Below are 19,096 nucleotides of genomic sequence, written 5' to 3'. Positions count from 1 at the left end.
TCTAGTCACCCACTCTGAAACCTTTGGTTGAAGGTTCTGATCCAAATGCATCAATTTTTGCCCTCGGATCCCACTGTATATTCTTAATATTTTCATATTAGTAAAATTTACATTTTGGTTAGTTTACTTTTTTGGTTAGTTACATTTGGTTAGTTGTACTTTTCTTTCAGCCATTTGCTAGAATTACATACACACTTCAAGAAAGGAGCTCTGCATCTGCCCATTAGATACTTCACAAATATTGGATGCCCAATAAATATTTGTATAAACTTTGATGAAGACTCAGGAATAAAGTGTTCATAGGTGGGTCATCATTTTCCTCTACCAGACTGGCCATTGGGAGTGCAACACGTAGCACAGGCGAGCTAGGCCTGCTCCAACACACAATGGTGGGCAAGGCTGGTGCTGGGTGAGGGGAGGTAGGGAGGGAGAGCAGGACACAGGACACTGGGGCTGGGAACAAGGAGCAGAAGAGGGGGAGAAGTTCTAGGAGCAGAAACACAGAGGACTCCGGGAATTAAGAGAACAGGAAAGATAGTAAAATACTGAAGAGGAGTCCTAAGAGTGTTTCTAGAAGCATTGTTATGTATCATGAGATACACAAACAATACCTAAAAAAGAAGATGTGTATGGATAAGGAAAGATGGTCACATATTCTAGTGAAAACAAACAGGGCAAACACTGGGCAACATGGCATTGTGCTTCAGGTTACACTGTTGGAGCCTGAGTGTTGGAACACCGGATATGGCTCTTCCAGCTGTGCGACCTTAGGCAGGGCACTTACTTTCTGAGTTTTCACTGCCTCTCCTGTAAGATGAGGTTATTATAAACTGCCTTCGCAGGACTTTGGGGGTTAGCTGACTTGAGACATGCACAAACGCCATGCATTATTGTGCCCCTGTGGCTGTATGGACCTATTTAGAGACAATATATGTGTACATAGATGTGAGTATTTCAGAAAATCAAGGTGTTGGGAGTGATGGAATCATGGGTGATTTACATTTCCTCCTTATCCCTCTCTGTGGGTTTTGAAATCTACAGGTAATATTTTTTATACAAACAAACATTTTTAATGAAAGGAAACAGAAGTGGTTATTAGGACCTGGAGTACAAAATCAGGATGTGGAAGCACCTGTACCAAAGCTAGGAGAACAGTGGCCAAGGGTGAGGGAAAGCAGGTGAGGCTAGGCTGCAGGTGGCCAGGGCCTGGCTTCCCTGTTGACAGTGAGAGAACTGGCCGCAGCTCCCGGTCACCTGCAGGAGTGGTCCAGCTACAGTGCTGGCTCAGAAACATTAAGCACATAATCGTACTAAGCTCTGCTCGAACAGGGGCAACAATCTGCTTTAGTATTCTGTTTTTGTTTTTGTTTTTTTCTTTTTCTTTTTCTTTACTTTTTTTTTTTTTTTTTTTGTATTTTAGTACAGGTTCTCACTCCACAGCTCGGATTCATAGTGATCCTCCTGTTTTCAGCCCCCAAAGTGCTGGGATTACGGCACATGCCCCCATGCCCAGTCTCAGTTGCTGTCTCAGTTCACACTGGGAATCAAACCCCAGATGCTGGCAGGCACTTCAGTCCACTGAGCTATCTGGCTGGCCCCATAAATTTTTGAGGTATTTTGTTTTTCTCAAGGAAAATTTGAATGTTACAGCTGGGCTTAAATTACCAATTTCATTGATGGACTGTAGTGCCAGTGGCAGAGCAGATTTCCTGCCAATAGAGCAGCTACCGAGCTTGTGGGACAGCGTTGACAGCTGACCATCCTGCACCGAACTCTGAAATGCACTCGGGTCTGCACAGAACTCAGTGGCAGAGTTGACTCCAGTGACTGTGAATGCATTTATTTTTCCACAAACAAATATGCACATAAGAAAGATATGAACATTAAGGGCAACGTGGAATTCTGCCTTGTCTCCTGGAACAGAAAAAGCAGGAGTGAAAGCTTTGTGAAATGAAAATGAAGTGTAGCGTTTAATTTTGACAAATGTGGCCTGTTTACACAAGCCAGCAACTTTAGCGGCAATTGGGTAAGGGAGCATAGGAGTTCTCTCAACAATCTTGACAGTGTTTCTCTGAGTATAAAATTACCTCAAATTGGAAATGTTCATTTAAAAATAAGCATCTGGAGAGAAATACAAACAAAAATCAACTTGACTATTGTTTCCGGATATCATTCCAAGCATGTCCTGTGATGACACAGTTAAGTATGCCCAAGCAATCCTCTGGGTCCCGTCAACCTCTTCCAAGCCATTTAAAATCCCTCTCAGCTGACGTCCCTGACCCCAGTGTCTCCTACAACTGTGTTGCATCAGAGGAGTCAGGGAAGCCCTGACCTCCTTGCTGCCAGCCCGCAGAGCTGCGCCCTGCATCAGGAGGTTCCACGCCCTCTGCACCTTGCAACCTTGGACTCGATCTTCTTTTTGGTGAGTTTGGCTGCCTGGGGCACTGCTGGGTGTATAGCAGCAACCCTGGCCTCTACCCACTAGGTAGAAACTGCCCTCCTCTCCTGACAAGCAAAAACATTCCCAGGCATTGCCAGACGTCTCCTGGGGGCAGAATTGTCCTGGTCAGAGACACAGCCAGTGGCATGGAGAACAAATCAAAATTCCTCAGTCTGGCCTTTGGTGATGACCTGCTATTCCTGTCTTCTGCCTTCTGCGCTCACTTTTCTTCCAGCTCCCAGCTCCTGCCCTGCCCCAGAAGCCTTGCTTGCTCCTCCTTGAAATTGTCATTAACTCTCTTGCCTCTGCTGTTCTGTCTTTGTGGAATTCTGTCTCCTCAGCAAGAAGCTCAATCTCTATCTTCACAGGACAGTGGCTGGCTCACACAACATGCTGTGGAGACAGGAGCAAATTCAAGGTGCAAAAAGATTTGCAGCTGTCTCTCCACAGCCATGGAAGGCACCACCAGTGTCCTACACAGTGTCTTTCTGTCTCTCTTCTTCCATTACTACTACCTGAGACTGCCTGTTGTAGATTACAAGTATACAAGCTATCTATAGCAATTTGTAGCCTCTTGTGTCTATTAATTTGCAAACTACAGGACATGTATGAATAATTACTCACATTAACTTGGTGTTCATTGCTTGCTAGGTTCTGTGTTATATAACTTAAACAAATATCGTGCCGCTGCTGAAGCCCTCTCTGTTACGGGTATTATTATCAGCCTGTTCCATATAGATCAGGAATTTCAAGTTCAGTTAATTTAAGTAGTTTTCTCAGTCACACATCTAGAAGGTGGCAGAGATGGGGCTCAAGTTTAACTCCCAGAGCAGAGTTCATGGTCTAACTCACCACACCAAGGAATCACCTTTCAACTTTTCCTGCACCAGCAGCAGAGGCTTTTGTGTATGGGATCTACTCAGGAAGAGCTACTCTTTCAGCTGTGCAGCCTTGTAAGGGAGTGGGGAGTTTAGAACAAAGGCCCTCTTTAGGTCTTGCAGCCTTCCCCTAGTATGGCTGGTGTGGTCATCAACTTATACGATGAGGGCTCAGTAGCACTTTCTTCACCCCAAAAGAACAGCACAGTCTATGTCTTATATTGTGTTTCAAAGAACTGAATTAATGTGTGGGACACAATTCACTGCTGAGGACTCTGTCCTGAGGGTTCTATGACTGGTGGAATTGGTGACTGGAGCTCTTCAAGCAGAGACTAGAAGTCTCTACACTGTGGATGTTGTAGAGCACGTCCCTGCATTGGCTGGGTTCCTACAACACCTCCTGCTGACTGTTACAGCAGCAGCGTTTCAGCCCCTCATCATACGGCCCTTCCTCCAGGGCTGTGTTTTTTTGTCTGCCTGTTGCCTGTGATGGTTGTGAGCTTGTGCAGCACAGAATGCATGTCTTAGCTTTGCATCTTCAGTATTTTCACAATGTTGGTCATACGGTAGGTTTGTTGTAAAACTGTGCTCAATTATTGGTAAAATCATGGGACCCAACAGCAGGGATCTGCAGGGAAAGGCTAATGGAACTTGTTCTGGAATTTCCCTGGGCTGGAGGCCCCTTGCTCTTGAACAGTGACATCATTCACAGCCTTCTGCATTGGGAAGGTCAGATGGCACTGCTCCTGGTGAGTGTCTCTGCTCTGTCCCCAGGCATGCCCTAAGTCCAACAAGGACAGCCTTTAAGAGTCTGATAAATCAAACGACAATGACCCAAGCATGCTCAGTCAATTGAATCCTTCGACTAACTAATGACACCAATACATCTCTTGGAGAGGGGACGCTGGGTTGTGCAGTGGGATAGATAATAGACCTTTTTCAGGTCAGCATGGATGAAAGTGACAGTGACTCTAAAATTCTGACTAGCTTTGAATAATTCCTCCTAATTTGAAGAAGGAATAAAGAGCAGATTTGTAAAACAGCATTGAACAGAAGTCAGATTTACATGACACAGATACAAAAAGAAAGAAAAACAGGAAAGAGAAAACCCAGTGAAATTTCTGCAGACGCTAGAAGGCAGGTGAGACCAGTCTCTGTTCCAAGGAAATCTTTGGAGCATGAGTTCTCAGGCTAGACGAGGGTGACACTGAAGGAGCCATCCTCAAAGAATGGAAATATGCTCTGAAGGCAGAGATAGCCTTGGCAGGACACAGTGCCCTAGAGATCTGGTGCAGATTCTGGGTCCCTTAATTAAATGTAAGATTCCCATATCTAAGTTTGTTCTTCTATAAAATGAGGATGACAACACCTTCCTCCAGGGCACGTAAGTGGATTTGAGGTGATGTACAGAACGACATGACACTGAGAAGACTGTCAAGAAGGAGGAGCTTTGGCATGGTATGCGGGCTGCGGAGCAGCTGATGAGTGCCGGTAGGCTGTTAGCTCTCCTGAGGCTGGAGCACATGCCGGAATGCGCTAAGCAAGATTGCTGCCTTGCGAGGCGCTGGGTTACTCATCCCCACATGTGAGATCCTTGGGTTCTGTGTGGTCTGCTCTAAATTACCTCTGTCACTCCTGTTGACCTTTGGGACACACTCATCTCTCCTCAGAGCACTCTTGCCTTCAGGTCTTCTGTCAAGTCACCTACCTGCCCACCTCTCTCACCACCTAATCAATAGTTGAAACCCTTCCTAGATGGGGATGTTGTCTATTCACTTATATCAATCAATCTGCCCAGGATCTATCAATTATCTACTCAACAACCCACTATCAGCTATCCATTTACCTACTTATCCACTCATCCATCCATCCATCCATCCATCCATCCATCCATCTCTTCCCTCTGTTTTTGTCATTTTTTTTATCTCCTCTCCACAACGTTCTCTTTACTCCCTCTGCTTACATCTTTCTGAGCTTCTGAAGTGCATTAGTTTCTTGGCATTAACACTGGCTGTCTTTTAGGGGTTGGGGAGACAGCTCAGCAGAATAAGCACTTGCCTGGCAAGCACAAGGGCCTGAGTTCAATCCCTGGTTCTGCTAAATAAATAAATAAATAAATAAATAAATAAATACACACATTGACTGTCTGCTATTGATAACTGCAATACCTAGTACAGTGTCAGAAAGCACATAGTCTGAGTCATCTTCATATGTCTTTATCATCCTCTTTGCATACTTCAAAAGGCCAAAATAATCATTCCAAGGGAGAAACAAAGAATATTTACAAAGCACTGATTTAGTACCAGGTATTGTGCCAGGGGCTTTACAGAATTAGTTGGTATAATCTTTAGGAACAAACTTGTAAGAGGTCATTGTTTCCACTTTACAGTTGACGAAACTGAATCTCTGAGGCATTAAATGTCTCGTCCACAGTCACATGAAGTGGCAGGGTCAGGGGTGATTTCTCTTGCGCTGTAGATTTCCCCCTCTCACACTTCCTCCTGGCTTTGCTCCAGGGCCACTGCTGTCCATGCACACAGAAGGAGTGGCGGAAACGGTGCTCGCTCTGTGCCAGCCTGGTCTCTGCTGGGCAGTAGATAGGGATTGTTTTCCATCCCATCTCATCCTCATCCCCAGGAAATAGATGTTTGTAAGCACTGTTCGTAAAGGGGGAAGCCCGAGCACCCAGCTCTCCCCCACCTCAGTGACAGAGCACATGCACAACAGTAATGATGGGGAAAGGAATGGAGGGATGATAAGCGCGTGAGACACCAGGAGGCTGCGCGCCGTCTGTCCTACATCTACTGTCTGGATCCTCCTACGAAATGAAACTGGAAGTCAGCAGAGTTGTGGCAACCTCACAAAACTCTTGAGCCCCCCTTTCACAGTAGATGGACATGTGGATCACTGGAGAGACTGGCAAACGTGAGAGCCCGCCACTGCCCACACCAGCATCGTCCTCTGCAGTACATGTAGGGCTATTTTTTTTTTTACAAGATCCCAACAGTGTTTTATTATTTCTTCTCAACATCCTGCTCTGTGTCTTCCTTGGCTTTCTTCGCCCGAATTCCAAAGAGCCAGGCATTGGCACGTGCCATGCGCAGACTGGCGAATGCCTGAAGTTCTTTTCCTCCACTGTGATGACCCTGGCCTTCTCCTTCTTGCAGACATTCCTGATGGGCATCATCGGTCCTGTCGGCTGGGTGGCCAACTTGAGGTCTTCAGCAGAGCTATCTCCTTTTTGGGGTGCCGATGGCTTCCTGGGGAAAGGGATGAGTTTGCAGCAGTACTCTTTCAGCCCCTGCATGTTGGGTTTGTTCCTCCGCCTTGGGTCCACCGAGATGCCAATGGTTCGGGCCACCTTCTTGTGAATACCGGCCACCCGCAGCTCCTCCAGACTGAAGGCCCTGCCGACTCGGACCCTGGTGTGGAATAGCACCGTGGGACAGGGAACGATGGGCTGGATGGGTCTGGATGCAGGGCATGGGGTGTGATGCGGCGGGGCTTTTACCTGCTGGGCCTTGCGCCCACAGATCTTCCAAGCTGGCTGACTGAACTACGTAGCCATAGGCCGCTGCAAGTCCTTGTGGGAGTGGAGCTTTAGAATCATGACATTCTGGCTGGGCGCCATGACTTTTAGGCTGCGGATTGGCGGACCAGAAAAAAGGAATGCTATTTAAAGACCTCCATTCCTGAGCACCTTGGGTCCCTGGAACTTAAAGAGAGCCTCAAGGAGTTTGTGTAAGTGGCGTAATCCCTTTCAGAGCTGGGAGGGAACATCATCTTGGTTACTAATCCATAGCCCAAAAAATAGCAGAAATAAAGATCACAAGGACTTCTTTGGCCCAAGGCTCAAAAGAGCTACTCATATTTATTAATAGAGGCCAGCTGCTGGCGTCCTGTTTTAAGGCAGGGTGTGGGCTGGCAGGGCATGACTTTTCCCTGCTGAGAATCATTACTCACAAGTGCAAAGGGATGCACAGGAGAGACTAGGAGCAAGTGAGAGCGCTGTGCCTTACCAGCGCAGCAGGACCCTCTGACTGGACTGCCCTCCTCTTTCTGGCGAATCTACAGCATGGCCACAGTTGGCTCCGCAGGATCATCGCAGCTATCATGGTGGGATCTGCTGGGGTCTCTCTTACCATAGGATGCTAGTATCTTCACACTCTGCTCCAGGCTAGTTTAATTCTAAGAAATCCAAATCTAAGGTTAACTTAAAAAATGTAGTTGAGGTCAGCAAAAATTCACTCCCTATGCACTTGGTGGCAGGCGTCATGCTAGACACTTCAGATCATACATAAACAAGATAGGAGTTGTTTTCATCTTCAATAAACTCCTTGTGCAGGAAGACAGTCAAGAAGAGAAAGAATTCTACTGTGGCATGCCTGGTTCTACAGGAGAGGGGGAGGCTGCTGCTAGTAGAGGAGTCTGTGCCTCCTTCTTGGAAGCTCTGAGTGTGGAGCAGTGCATGGGAGAAAGCATAGGCACAGCATTCCAGGCAGTGGGGACAGTGGAGCAAAGACCTGGCCTCATGGATCAGAGTGCAGTGCAGGGGTACTTCAACTGGTTCATTGACCAGGTTGCCATTTTTAAGGAGCCATGTAAGAAGCAATGTTTTGGGAGAGAACTCTGTATCATGGATGAGAAATGCACAGGGTGGGAGAAGGTAAAAGGTAGGAGCCTGTGAGCCGCTGATCATGGGGGAAGGGAGGGGAGGGATCCAGGGCTCTGGGGCTTTCCTGACATTTGCGCCTATCCCTCAGGGTTAGAGATTAGACTTTGGAATTACTTTTAGCAGAAGAACAGGAGGGTTGAAACAGTGGGTCTCAATGAGATTATTCTAAAAGAGTATCTCCAGTCCTAAGAGCAGTGGGAGTAAGAAGAAATTCAGTAAAACTAAAGAAGAGGCTTCCACAACTGTCAGACTGCTAGGAGGGGAATCTGGTGGTGCTGGCCACTGAATCCAGGGTCCAAAGTGTGTGGATGGAGGGTGGGCTCAGGACAAAGATGAGCATGTGCAGTGCTCCCTGAGGCCAGGGCTAGCCTAGGGACATGTGCAGATAGGAAGCACTGCATGGCAGAGTATGCAGAGCTAATAGGAGGGGGCAGAGGAAGATCCTAGCAGAGAAGGGAAGGACAGAGAGAAAACCCCAGCTAAAGGATCCAGGAGGACGTGTTATTGTGTTTGTTTCAGATGACAGGTTCCTTGATATTGCTTAGAAACAGTGAAGAAATAGGAAGTGAAGAGAGGAAGAGGTAAGGAAAACACAGAAAGAGACCTGTGATGATGCCTCCAAAGGAGGCAGGAGAGGAAAGGATTGGCGACCATTCCTGAGTCACCAAGGGACAGACAGCAGGAGGGCCAGGCCCACTCTGCATGGGGGTCTTTGCAGCAGGTGAATTTCCCTAGCCTTGGGCTCCTCACCTAGGAAGTGGGCTAGCGGAAGCTGCCCTGCAGGTTGCCTTGGGGACTCCTGAGATCAGGTGTGGACAGCAGTCTTGGCACCCGGCAAGTGTACAATAAATCAATTTATTTATATGGTTTTTTCATCAGTGTTACCATCTTACATCATAGATTCAGTAAGCTTTTGTGGCTTCCTCACCAGCACACTTAACCTTTGTTATGTTTGTATGAATTCCAGATAACACTCTTTCAAACTCCTCTGGAACAGATCTGCTTTCCAAAACAAGGACTGTCTCATATACTTGGTATATACTAATGTGCAGGTAGCGTCTTCCTCATCTTTTCCCCACTATAGACTTTTTAGCTGCTTTTACCTTATAGATTGTGTTTCTAATAAAATACTACTCTGCAAATATTTTCACTTGAATTTATTTTAGAGCTTTTCTGAAAAGCTTGCAGAAAGTCCTTTCAAAATGGAAAACACTGGCGTGCAGGAGCTCTGGGATGAGGGTACCGTCGGAGCAGAGAGCAATGCAGGATGGTCTCGCCTCATTGTGGGGAGTCAGGACCTCATGCGTGGGTCAGACAGATCCAGATTACAAGATTACATTTGCATAAATGCTTGCACTTATTGGCATCTTTTTCTGTTTTCTTTTGCTTCTACCTTTTTGGCTATTGCCACCCTCTTTCTTTCAAGAGCTATAATAAAAGAAGCAGAGTAGTTTCATGTTTATGGAAAATAGCAAAGCCATCAATGGTTACCTCTGAGGAGCTCCTCAGCTCTGCAGGTCAGGTGGCGATGTGTACTGCTACAACTCCAGCCATCCACTGGTCCCCAAAGTCATCTCAATGCTTCTGTTCACATGCTTACTTGGGACTCAGAGAGAGGGAAAGCGAGCATTCTTACTCTGAAAAGGGCTTGATAGTCAAAATGTTGACATTTAGATGGAGATTCATCCAGGTCACAGTGTCAATAGAGGAAGTACTTTGAACTTGAATGCAGGATTCCTGAGCCCCAAATCACCACCTTTTCTTGCATACATTGGTTGATCCTTAACAAGAAGCAGCCTTTGCAATGGAATTCATAGATGCTAACAAGCATGGAATGACATCCATCCTCCTAGCTGGGAATGCTCTCTTTCATTCATTTATATTCTACTTAGACAGGACACCTTCCCTAGTAAGAATGTCCCTAAGGACTCAGAAAACAACAAATGCTGGTGAGGTTGTATGGGTGTATGGAGAGAAATCCTTCCATACTGTTGGTGAGAATGTAAACTAATACAACTACTATGGAAATAAATATGGAGATTCTTCAAAAAATAAAAATAAAAATAGAAATTCCACTTGAACCAGTTATACCACTGCTTCTAGGTATCTTCCCAAAAACGTTAAATCATCATACTAGAGTGACACATGCATAGCCATGTTTATTTATTTATTTTTTGTTTTTAATGCTCCATTTTTATTTATTTATTTATTTTTCCATAATTTTTTTGAGAAACAAATAGCAATGAGAGTTTCAAATCAAATTGGTATGACAGTTTCAATAATTAACACATTGCATACTTTCTTCCTAGTGGTTATTTGCTGTACAAGATGCAGACATGATATCCTATTTATAAACACTATTAGAACAAATCCCTCTATTCATTAAGAGAATGTAACTATATATCTTCCTAACCATTTTGAATACACAGATACAAAATGGACATTCATCTGTATCCCCTTTTTTGTTTAGTTCCATCATTTAAATATTATAGGTGTGTTAACTCAGCAAAATATTCTAAAAGAGTCCAGTAGTCCATAATAGTATTGGATCTCCTGCTTCACTGGCAATGTCAGAAATTGTGGACCTGAGTCCCCTACAGCTCAACATAACAGCATGGCTTTACTTCTTATACTTCATTTTTATACTTTTCTGCTGTATGGTTAAGACCAAGATAAAGCAAGACCCATGCAACAAGAGTTGTAGCTTTTGGGTGTGATAAGGTCAGTGAAATCCCCTCAGGATTTATCCTGAGATCCTGTACCTCAGATTGTAGAACCTTTGTCAGTGTCAGCCATGTGGATGAGTCACGGCCATTGCTTGGCCAATGTGCTCTCTGTGAAAGCCTGAGAGAATGTTTTCTCTCCATGTGACTCTCCTTAGGCACACTCTACATCATCAGTCACTTTCCTCTTTGGCCTCATAATCTCCTTGATCAGAAAATTTGGGACACTACTGAGTTACATGACATTACAGTACAAGTTCTCATAGTCCTGAGTCTTAATTGACCTTGGAAGGCTAGGGCCAAAATGTTGGCATAGCCATGTTTATAGCAGCACAAATCACAACAGTTAAATTCTGAGAGAAATAAAGTGACTAGAAAATAGCACTTGATTTTTTTCTCTTCCAACAAAAAAGTTAAATGTCAGTTGTATTTTAACTGATAGTAAGATTTAACCTAAGTAGAATCACAGGTCCTGTCAAACTAGGTAGGTACAAGTATTATGATTTGGAGATCAGCACAAACCATACTTATTCACTGTCTTTGAGACACTTTTCCCACTGTTTCACTTTCTTTTCAGCTTTTTTGTGCTTCCAAAATGCAACCTCCATGCTATACTTTTCTCTGCATTACTCACATATATCTTATCATCATATCAACAGATGAATGGATTAAAAATATATAGTATTTATACACAGTGGAGGACTACTCAATTACAAAGAAAGATAATCTTGAGTCCTCTGTAGGAAAATGGATGCTCCTTGAGGCCATAATGTCAAGTGAAATCAATTAGACACCCAAGAATGTCCATTGCATAGTTTCTCTGATGAAAGAGAGATAGTAGGAAATAGGGAGGTAGAACTTGTGGAGATGGGAAGGGGATTTGGAGTAGGGGCAAGAGAAAGAGGGCAGGGAGCAGGGAAGGAGGGGGAAAGGTGTGCTCTGTGTATGTGCCAACTCCCCAAGAAGAACATTATATTATATTGCAAATGCAATCCAATAATAAAAAAGAAATGATGGAATGATTCCTCTCTTATTCCTACTTCCTCTCTTATTCCTGCTACTTAACTGTATATTTTGTGTCACACTGTCTTAGGTAGAGTTCCAGACTTTGATGGGGGTGTGGTGAGAAGGTTTCCTATACAAATGGAGAAAAAGGATGGGGAAAAAGACAGGCCTGAAGCAAGAAGCAAAATGCTTCATGGAAATTGGACAGGAGGAAGAGGGGACTCTAATCATGCCATGTGTCTCACTAGTTCCCTTCCTCTAGTGTCACTTGCACTGACACTGTCACAGGTGCATTCTTGAGAGATACTCACTTCTCCTATCCCTAGAAATCATGTTACCCAAAGTGCTTTCCAAGAGATGATACTCAGAGATCTGTCCCTCTTCTGTCCTTTAGGACTAGCTTTTCTTATCCATAAAACAGGAAATTTGCTAACATCCACCCCTTGTGATGCAGGGAGGAGGAAATAAAAAGCTGAGTGAGAAAAACACTGTAAAAGTTATAAAGTTCTTTTTACATTTGCCATGATTTGTAGAATAGAAAAAATGATCCAAACAAGCTAAAGTTTAAGATGCTTTCTTCACCTAAAGCCTTGTGCCTAGATACTCAGGCAAGTAGGAATTTGGAGGGGAAGGGCAGCTAGGTAGGCAGTTGGCTACCTAGACTAGAGCCCGGATCCACAGTAGGAGACTAGATCCCGCCTGTTGCTAGGGGCCCCTTCCTATTGGGTACTTCCAGGTTTGCTGCAGGGATTGGTGTGCTCAGGGACCACTGTGGCTGAGTTCACAGGCATCAGTGATCAGGGACTCAGATCAGTACAGGAAACCAGTGAGGCAGCCCTCATCTTCAGGAATGCTGGGCAAGGACTGCTATTCTTATTTTCTGGCCTCTAGGTTCAATCTCTACTTCCTCATCTATTTTTTTTTTTTTTAAGAGCTATTTTACAGGAAAGAGGAAAAGGAGATGAAACGAACTCATTAGAGGTTGTCAGAATCCTTCCAGAATTTACACAGATAGACAAAACTGACCGCATTATGCTGTTATCCACAGGGTCACAAGGTGGCAGAGACCAGGGTAGAGGAAAAAGGAGCCAACGGGGTTCTACTTTGGCCTTGCAAATGGCTCTGTGATATTATGCAAATTTCTTAACCTCTCTGGGCTTCAGTCAAATCCTTTAAAAAGGAATCAATGACTAAAATGGAAATGAAGTCCTTTGAAGCTGGTGGAGCAGTAATATAAGTTTTTAATTTTACTAGCACATTTAAATTGATAATGCGAATGCTAAATCTGGTAGTTTTCAAAATGCTTCCACATCTTGCCATAAATCCATCTCCTAAGGACCCTAAGATGTAGGCTGAGAGGACATTCTCACCCCTTATATAGATCGGGAAACAGGTTCTGAGAGAACGCACTGTGCTCAAGGCCACAAGTTTGGAAGAAGAGCCAAGACTGGATGGTAGAGAACTGAAGCCAGATAAAGTCAAAATGCACATGGTGCCGGAAGGCCATCCTTGCACGTTATCCCACTAGAGTGCTGCTGCTGCCCCAACCCCAAGTGCCCTGTTTCCTTCCTTGCCCAGGCTGCAGACTTGAGGTCAAGCTTGGGTTTCACAAGTCCTGACTGAATTTCTTTAGGCACCATGCATGCCTGGAGACAACGGCCACCATCCCTGCTCTCTTCAAGCTTATATTCTGATAATTAATAAAGATGTAGAAGTATCATATGGAAAGTGGTGCTCTAACTTGAGCTGAAAGAGGTATCTTAAAGTCTTAAGCCCTCCTAGTACCTCAGAATGCCATCTCCTCAGGATGAAGGTAAGTTGAAGTAATAATTGCTTAAATTTAGATGAGGTCATATGGGGTAGGTTGGGCCCTTAATCCCTTTTGACCACTGTCCTTATTAGAAGAAAACAAAGGCCCCCAGGGAGAAGGCAGAGGGCTGAAGCGTCTGCAAGCAAAAGCATATCATTAGATTGCTGGCTGACACTCGAAATCGAGAGGATACAGGCTTTCCCCGACCCCCAGGTTTCAGAGGCCATGTGGGCCTGTGTACGTCAGACTCTTGGCCCCCAGAACCATTAGACAACACCTTTCTCACCCTGCAGCTTGGGTGCTTCCCAGTTCCAAGCCAGCAGCCTATGTGCTGCACCCCCCACCCCCACCTCGACCCATTGGCCTCCTCTCCCTGCAGGCTCAGGGACTGTGGCTGCTTCCCAGCTCACCTTTACACGAACTTGACTTGAAAGGCTTTACTAAACAAATTAATAATGTAAACGAGATTGCGGCGGGTGATTTCCGCAAAGAGTCAGCGCAGTGAAGGCCTGCTGCACAGTAATTGTTTGCATACAAATGGGTGCGGAGGCTGGAATGGCTCTAGCGCTGGGAAGGCAGGCCACCAGGGATGCTGAGGGGCGCAGTTCACCTCCCATTTCCCATTCAGGTCATTTTGCTACTACAGGAATCGTAGCAAATCTGCAAAGTGCTTTATAATTTGTACAGCGTTTTCCTCACTCAGGTTTTTATTTCCTCCTCCCTGCATCATGCGGAGGGGTGTGCTAGCAAGGTCCTTGTTTACCGATGAGGAAATGGAAGCCTCCAAAACCAGACCCAGAAATGCCACTGGGGGCCGTGGGACCTTGAGCCTTTGCCTCTAGGTCTATTTACTGTGTGCGCAGAAGCCTCCTGAAAAGCAAAATAAAACCAAACTCCACCATATCAATGCAGAACTATTTCCTAAAGTTGTTGGCAAGCCTTTTCATAATAGCTAACCTTTAATTTATTACTGAGTACTAAGAAAACATTCTTCCATTTAATTCTCATCCTAATCTATGAAGCAGGAATTGTTGCTCTAAAGAAGCAAAGCTCCAAGAAGGAATGTGCTTTTTTTTAAGGCTACATCTTAGGCTGTGGGAACTGTTGGGAAGCCAAAGCTCAAAATCCGGACTTCTGAACTCACTAAAGCCTGGTGGATCAGAATTCCTAAAGCCAGAGCCTACACTGTACAGTGTGGCAGGTTTCCTCTCACCTTGGTCTCTCAGGAATGCCACTGATGTCTTCTTTAGTCAAGATGAGGACTGTTTGACTTCCCTTAAGTTCCAAGGTGTGGGTTAAAAAATGTCCCACAACTTTCAGAAGAAGTACACACCCGCTGGCCCTGCAGGGAATCCTTTTCCCCATGAAGGGAGAAGGATGTCCCCAGCAGAGGTTCAGCAGAGATGCCTCCAACAGCATCCTGGGCACCCAGGTGGCTGTTGAGCAGGGGGTACACCTTTTGGGATCCCATTGTGGCATTTTCATTTATCATACAAATGAAAGAAGTTAAATTAGGTCATGTCAGGGACTTGAATATCAAAATCATGCCAGAGAGCACTTCTGTGGGCCCAGAGGGGCCGGGCTGAGGGAACTTCAGATGCTTCTATTTTTGAATTTCTAATCAAAGTAAGATGCTCCTAGCACCAGGTTCCCCTGACATGGGACATGTCCACCTGGTAGGCTTGATCTGCTGCGCTGATTCATAGCCAGACCGTTCACTACATTCACACAGGGAGCACCAGTGCTTGTCTTGGGGATCAACTGGAAACAGCTGCGGGGGTCCAGGAGTCCGAGGCCAACCTGAATTAGTATTGATTCCACACAAGGTGGAGTGCCAACCCTGGCTGGACAATACTCTTCAGAGAGCTTATTTTCCAGGGGCTCATCTGGGCCTGGGCTCCCCCCATCTGGCAGTGCTGATGCACTGGGAGAGAGACAGATAGACAAAGATCAACTTCTAGTACATAATTTATTAATTTAGTTGCACATTCATTTGCTATCCGTGCCTTCCCTTCTGCTGGGAACACTTGTGTGGATTTGCATCTGTCCTCTCCCTGGGGCCTGGGCTTGCATTTCTAACTCCCCTCCTCAGCCTCTGAAGCAAGACCGCCAAGCCTTCTGCACACACCGTCAGCACTGCTACCTACTGTGGAATCACTGCCTGAATAAATGAATAACTTGCTGTGGAAGGAGTTGGTCCTTGTCCAATTCTCCAGCTTCTTCTGATGGATTGGACTTGCTACAATGAGGAAAAATTCAACACTCACAAGGGGCAGGTGATTAGCTCTGGTGTCTCACTCCTATGAAGAGCCAGTCATGTTTGAGACAGCCACGAGGGTGGATGCCCCAACACTGTGGGGTCCTGCATCGGTCTCCCACATCAGAAAGGGATAACTGTTTAGAAAAGTCCTTCCAACCAGGACAGAGAGGGCGTGTGTTAGTTGATACAGTGTGTCAACTCGGCTGATTCAGCTCCAGCAGTTCTCAGCATGGGGGCCTCGCCCTGCAGGTGGGCAGGGCCCAGGAATTGAGAAAGGCAGGAAGCGGCCCTGCCTGGTTTCCTGCTGTCCCACCCCGCTTCCGGGGAGAAGTCCCAGTCTTCCGAGGAGCTTGATCTTGGTAGCTGCGCCACTTTGGAGGAGCTCCAACCTTCACTGTGGAGCGCTGGTCTTCTTCGCAGTCAGCGTAGAAAGAAGAGAGAGGCTTGATGGATGCTGTCGCAGCTGCTGCACCTCCTCTGCTCTTCATTGTTTTCTGCTGCATGAACTGCTGTTGTTTGCCTTGGAGGCAGCGGGATATGAGCTGAACCTCCAGTAACTGTGAGCTAAATAAACTTGTCCTTCCTTCATTTTGAGTGTTGGGTATTTGTCCCAGCAACGAGTAAAAAGTAACTATGACAGGGCGCTAACACATCAAATGCTTATTTTATTTTAGCAAGTTTCTTCTCTTCTTTACCCATGATAACAAAGGTTCCCACATCTCGGTTTCTGTGATTTGATGATTTTAGGCTTTCAAGACAAACTCACCAGATATCAAGCTCACTGATCTTGACAGCCTGGGTGGGGGATGGCCCAGAGTCCCCCGTAAGGTTGGAGTGCAGCACTGTTCCCTCCCTATACCCACGGTAAGGGTCAACTGAGGGGCAAACTGCAAGCTCCTTGTAAATGATGACTCTTACTTAGATCTAATAACCATGACTATTGTTATCCACTCAACAACCTCTAGTTTCCTCTTTTCTTTTTTTAAAAATTGATTTATTTGATACAGGGTCTCACCACACAGCTTGTACTCCCAGTGATCCTCCTGTCTTAGCCTCCCCAGAGCTGGGATTATAGGCATGTGCCATCACTCATGGTTTTCCCTCTTTTCTTAATAATTATAGAACCTGGGGTGTGGAGGAGAGTGGGTGCATGGGCTGCCTTGTCAGAAGGAACTGGGCAGAGCTGGTCTAATCCAGACTCCCTGGGAGGTTTCTCCAGCCCTAATTGATGGACTTGGGGTGGGGGTGGAGGGCTGGGAGCCAGTATTTCTGCACATCTGGGCCTGAGAAACACTATTATGAGATGACTTTTAGTCCTGTGCCTTTCCTCTACAGGGTAAGACCAGAGTCAGGTGAAGAGATCAGCCCAGTGTGAGGTGGTCCTGTTTGCCCAGTCCTCCGAGGAGAACACAGCCAGCCATGCAGGGCCGCCCACAGAGGCGCCAAGGATAGCCATGGAACAGGAGGGGCTGGGGCCAGAGGGTGACTCTGGGTCTGAGGGAAGAAGAGGGCAAGGCAGGGAAGGGAAGCAGGCTTACAATTGGCTCGCTTCAATGACATCAGGTGTCTTGAGGCATAGAGGAACTGGTTATGAGCTGTGTGGCTCTGGGGTGAGGACAGCAGGAGGGAAGTGGGGCTGGTGTGGACCAGGGTCTTGCGGCATGCGTCATCACCACCACACCTGTGTGACGACTGGCCATCTCATTTCTGTTTGTACTGATCAAGTGAGACAAAACTCACCACCAGCCCAGGGAACTCTGCCCCTCTGTGGTTGCCTCTTGAGGGGGACAACCAGGAACTTGTTTCCTGGCACTCCCCTGGCTCCTGTCCTACAGCTCCTTGATCCTGGTTTTGCTTTGAAGACACAAAAACAAAGCCTTACATTTTGTTCTAAACAATGCCAAGCCTTCTAATATCTAAAACTAGTGTCTTCTCCCTTTGTAAATTTTCTTTATTCCAAGCTTTGTCTCCACCTTTTATCTCTGCCTGTTGCCTTTCATCTAGCAAGGAAGAGATGCTAGGCTCACTCAAGGACTTAGTCACGCAACCTGGACCAAGGACAGGAAAGGGAGGATCCATCATGTATTAGCATCACCCCCCTGGTGCTTCATGGCCAGCTGTCTCATCCATGTGGCAGTTCTGGGATATGAGCCTTAGAGTGCCCAATTTGCAGATGGTTTCACTGAAATCTAGGCAGTGAACAGCCTTGCCCATGGCCACCTGGGCAGTAGTCCAGGATTTGGCATGAAAACCCATGGCTTCCTTGTTGAGACCAGAGCAGCCTAATTCCTGACCCAGCTCCACTGGGCACTGAGGGGCCAGGATTGAGAAAATTAGATGCCGAGACAACGTAATAGAGTGGCTCCAACCTCTCTGGACCACCCCTGAAGAGAAGGCTCAACAACTCAGATATCTGCTGCTTCTATCAGTGCAGCTGGGGGAGCTTCTCATCCAACGTAGACTGTGTGAGCCGGCCGCTGCATGGCAGGCAGGGAGCACAGGGAGAAAGAAGGTGGAAGCCAGAGGCAGAGTCCACCCTTGGGACCCCACCCCAGACCCCACCTCCTATTGGCCAGTGAACTCGGCACTGATCATAGAGCACCCCCTCTGCCACAATCCAGGCACTGTCCAAAACCACACCTCGGAGCAGGAGACTCTAGAGCTAAATAATAGAACAGGCATATTTTGTCACTTTAAGAAATCAAGGCAATTTCTGCACTTGACGAAGGTAAAAATCTTTTCAAGCTTTGGGGGATTGGGAAGGGAATAAAGAAAGACATTAATAGAATGACATATTTTTAGTGTAACATTTCAGAGAAGACTCTAGGGAAACAGAAAATAAAATGAACGACCTAAATATGGTTCTTCGTCTTCTTTTTTTTTTTTTTTTTTTTTTTTTAATACTATGAGCTTACAGAGCAGGCAGTGCTGGGTCTTTGGGTGCCCCAGATCTGCACAGGATTTGAATACAATAGCAAGGTACTTGGCCGGAGTTTCTGCTGCAGCCTGGTAACCTGGGGCGGTTGGCGCCAGGCTGACTGCTTTTGAGCAGTGACTGCAGGTAAAACGCCTCGCCGTGCTAGCTCTGGGTCTGACACTGAAATGAAGATGGCTAGGCTGAGCTGTGCTGGTATTTATATAAAATTATTTTGTTAGTTGAGATTTGTTTGTTTGTTTGAATTGAAATATATATATATATATATATATATATATATATATATATATATATATATATATATTTTTTTTTTTTTAATTGTTTTTGTTTTTGGAGCCAAAAACCCAACCCAGGGCTTCCACCTTGCTAG

General features: G+C 45.8%; 1 pseudogene; it reads right to left on the bottom strand.

Moving 5' to 3' along the window:
• Positions 1-6,332: 6,332 nt before the first annotated feature.
• On the bottom strand, positions 6,333-6,949 carry LOC111812977 (annotated as a pseudogene).
• Between the last annotated feature and the right edge of the window lie 12,147 nt (positions 6,950-19,096).

Source organism: Octodon degus, unplaced genomic scaffold, assembly GCF_000260255.1.
Source record: "Octodon degus isolate 3935 unplaced genomic scaffold, OctDeg1.0 scaffold00156, whole genome shotgun sequence".
NCBI lineage: Eukaryota > Metazoa > Chordata > Mammalia > Rodentia > Octodontidae > Octodon > Octodon degus.
Note: the sequence above shows the minus strand (reverse complement) of the source record. Positions and strands in the feature narration are given on the sequence as shown.